Source organism: Arachis ipaensis, chromosome B01 (genome assembly GCF_000816755.2).
Source record: "Arachis ipaensis cultivar K30076 chromosome B01, Araip1.1, whole genome shotgun sequence".
NCBI lineage: Eukaryota > Viridiplantae > Streptophyta > Magnoliopsida > Fabales > Fabaceae > Arachis > Arachis ipaensis.
This window is the reverse complement of record NC_029785.2, coordinates 15,195,865-15,198,870: the sequence shown is the minus strand read 5'-3', so window position 1 is coordinate 15,198,870 and position 3,006 is coordinate 15,195,865.

The following is a 3,006-nucleotide window of genomic DNA, read 5'->3' as shown; positions in this document are numbered from 1 at the left end:
TTAAACCACATTTTTATTAATTTTAGAATTTTGTTTCAAACAGTTTAATTGAATCGATTTTGATTGATTCTTATCCTTAAATAGTTTTAAAATTGGATCGGACCATTTGACAGTTTGATTTACTAATTTTTCGGTCGAATCGATCAATCCGATCTAATTTTTACAACTATGATAAAAACAGCAAATACATAGTAAGGCATCATGTCATATTTATTCATGAGATATATAAATCATATTAGAGGAGAAACTAAGCACAAGGTAGTAATGAGCAAATTACCTTTGTAACCTTAGGACGGAGCTACCTAGCTTTTATAATAAGTTTTTAATAATAGTTGCATAGTAATACTTTGTCTCAAAAAGTTACTCCATTACTTTATTGAATTTTAATTTTTCCATAATAATATATACTAGCTTCATATAATTAGTTGCAAAACAAATTAATTTGTAATAATACTAACAAAATAATAATAGTAATACAAAATATTGCACCATCAATTTGTTGCAACACAAATTAACAAGAAGTTAGAAAAATAGATTGAATAGAATAAAGACGAGAAAATGCTTAATAAAATCAAGATTCACATTGAGAAGAAAATTAGAATCTAAAACACGATTCAAATTTTAATAAAACAGAAAAAGTTTGATTGCGAAAAAAATTTAGATATTCATTAAGATTGAAAAGAAAACCAAAAAAAATTTGAGCTATAATAAAAAAGATGGAATAACGAAGATAAAAAAAATTAAAAAATAGATAAAGTAACATATATAAAGATGTAATAGAAAGGACAGAAAAAAAGAAGGAGATGAAAGTAGAGAAGAGGATGGAGATAAACATCCGAAAAAGATAATATGTTATTTTCAAAGAGAATAACAAATACTTAATCACTTGTTTGTAAATAAGTGGTTGAGTGTTTTTATTATTTTTAAAATCTTTTATTTTTATAGTGTCAATTTTAAATTGTCATTACAATCTTTAGTATTAATGACAAATGTATGATTGTTAATTTGTTATCAAAAAATGATTTTCAAAAGATAAATTATGACAGTAACATTATTGTCACAAAAAAAAAAAATATTTTTTCCCTTTTGTAATGATGACGATGACATGTAGTGGGCAGAGAAGAAAAAAAAGGCTCGAACAAGAAGCACGGTAGAAATCAAAAGAACAAAAATGTGAGACAGTGAGAGAGAAGGATTATCTATGCAATTGAGATAGAGACTCAGAAAGAAATGGATCGGAGGAGGGTATGAGAGACGAAAAAAGTGAAAAAAAAATTGCAAAGAGAATTAAGAGGATTTGAGAAGAAAGAGAGAGAGTGAAAAAGTGAAAAAACAAGACAGAGAGAATTTAGATGATTTAAGAATTAAAATTTAACAACTAATATATATTAAGAATTATAAAAAATTATTTTATATTAATTCTATATGGAATTTAAATTCAAAATATATACGACAAATTTCCAATCAATATTATGTGCTCGGGAGGAAATGGATAACAACGAAGGCAACATGAACAAGATCACTTTGCAGACGTGGTATATAACTTTAATGACCAAGTTGCAGCGCACCGTCGCCGTTTCTTTAAAATTTGTTGTCCTGTTTGGCTGTTTTTTATTTCATGATTGCAACGCACTAACGCATTCGTTGATGACACTCGAGCAGTGTCTTATTCGTTCTGTCGTTCTAATCATATCCTTCTAGTTGTGTTGGTTTGATTTTGATATAAAACGTCTTGAATATTAGCCCCACAAGAATAAAAATTTGCTAAGGCGGTGTCCTACATCTAACAATCATAGAGGCCCAAAAAGTTCCACATTCACCAAGGGACATCCTCAATTTTATCTTTCATTATCTGTATTGCCTTAGCCCTTAGGCTTCTGTTCTACTGGAACATTGTTATGACTGGTAGCCTTTCTAATGAATAGAGTATTATTCACAAATTAGGCACGCCTTCCTTTTAATTTAGTCGAACTCTATTAGTGAAAGATTTATAATTTTTTTCTGAGTTTAATTTTAATGCATTAATTTTTTAAATAACTATTTATATTGTCAAGATAAAAAATAGTTATTTTCATTTTATTTTATTTTTCTTTTAACGAAGATAGAGATATTCGAATCCGTAACCTCTTAAATGAATATAAGGAGACTATGCTATTTGAGTTATAATTCATTGACAAATAATTATTTTTATTAATATAATGATATGTAATTAAATGTACGTATAAAACTGTTGAGTAAATATCCCATCCGACCCTTGTCCATTTTTACGAAGGACAAGACGTCTGTGTAAAAAAAAGGGGACATTTCAGTTCTCAACCTTTTTATTTTAGGACAATATGACTCCTTTATTAAAAAATATGTTAAATAGTAACAAAATTAATTTTGTGGGAGTTTTATTTGTAATTTGGGGGGTTTTAAACACTTACAAACTATTAATAAATTATTTTTAAAAAATTCCTTCACCGATGGTTAAGTGGAGAAAGATCATTGCTGAAAATGATATCGCAGGAGAAAAAAGTAATTGCAGCACGAAGACTTTTTAAAGAGAAAAAATAACATCGAACAATAAATGAAATAAGATAATATTAATATTGATGATATTTGTATTGGTGACGATGAAAGTAAAAGAAATAACAATGGTGACAAAATATGGTTATACAACATAAATGGTAGAGGTAAAATTGATAATGATGAGAATAAAGAAGATGGTGATAATAGTGATCATAGTTGATTATATCATTGAAAAAATATTTGTGGAAGATTTAAAACTCCCCACAAATTACAAATAAAACTTCTACAAAATTAATTTCCATTATTATTTAATAAATATTTTGACAGAAGAATCACATTATCCTAAAATAAAAAAGTTAGAAGATCGAAATATCCCTTTTTTTATAAACAATAAACACCTTATACTTTGTGAAAACAAACCGCAAGTTAGGTCTTTACTCATGAAATGTTAGTATAAAAGAGTAATACAATAGAATCAACAAAATTTATCATTTT